This window comes from Anneissia japonica, unplaced genomic scaffold (assembly GCF_011630105.1).
Source record: "Anneissia japonica isolate Jap-2015-1 unplaced genomic scaffold, ASM1163010v1 scaffold11788_len914_cov91, whole genome shotgun sequence".
In the NCBI taxonomy this organism is placed as follows: Eukaryota; Metazoa; Echinodermata; class Crinoidea; order Comatulida; family Comatulidae; genus Anneissia; species Anneissia japonica.
Genome location: NW_022685122.1, coordinates 1 through 914, shown reverse-complemented (window position 1 = coordinate 914; position 914 = coordinate 1). Strand labels below are relative to the sequence as shown.

Here is a 914-nt window from a genome sequence, read left to right as displayed (position 1 = left end):
TGCCAGTGTGCCTGTATATATTTTTTATTAAATTACTATTTTTGTATCAGGGGTTTTTCATGTAATAAGCTGTGCTTCAGAAATTCCCCCTTTCCCTTTTTTTATTTTAATTTAAATTTTAATATGTTAATATTGAGTTTTAATGTTTATTGACATGTAATGAAATGTTCATGATGTTAATGTATGTTTGAAGAAAAAAACAAAGAAAGAAATAAATACAAAATTAAATAATATAAGGATGATGATGATGATGGTGGTGGTGGTGGTGACAGTAATGAAGCTGTTGATAATGTGATAATACCTTTCCTCTTTCTAGAAGTTGTAACCAACCCATCTGAAAAAGAAAATAGAAACAGTTGTGTTTCTTGAGTAGAAAATTGTAGATGTCTCTCTAGGGATGCACTCATCCCTGGAAATTCCAATTAATTGTTGGAATTTAGCTGTCAAACATAAAACAAATGTAAATACGTATTCATAGAACTAATGTATTTTCTTAAAACATTAAAGATAATTTAAATAGCCCAAAGAACATTAATGTTTTTTATATTAATTAGGTATATAGAATTACGGATTTGTTTTCTTCTTTTGCTTGAATTAGCTAGGGCCTATACAGACAATCATTAAATCATTAATAACAAAAATTACAATATTAACAACATCATTTTTGGTCCGCTAAGTGAGACAAACGTTTTGGATTTCTAATATTGAACATACTTACCTAGAAAGGCACGTTTTGCTTTCTGGTTCAGAAGATTTCCAAACCTCTTTATTTTGTCTGGTTTGTCTTCCAACTGTTCGTCTTTCTCCAAAAAGAAAACTAGATCCCAGATGTTTTTAAAGTCACTATACTGTTGTTGGTAGCTGTTAGCTAAGAACTCTAATTTGTCTTCTTCTTCTAATTTCAATGCTCTGAA

The 914-nt window shown here is 29.4% G+C and overlaps 1 long non-coding RNA gene across 1 annotated transcript; it reads right to left on the bottom strand.

The window, feature by feature from the left end:
• LOC117108330 lies at positions 1-901 on the bottom strand. The gene is made up of 2 exons (XR_004445354.1): positions 719-901; positions 1-334 (listed from the first exon to the last, which is right to left on the bottom strand). It is a non-coding gene; the product is annotated as an uncharacterized LOC117108330 (long non-coding RNA).
• Positions 902-914: the final 13 nt, after the last annotated feature.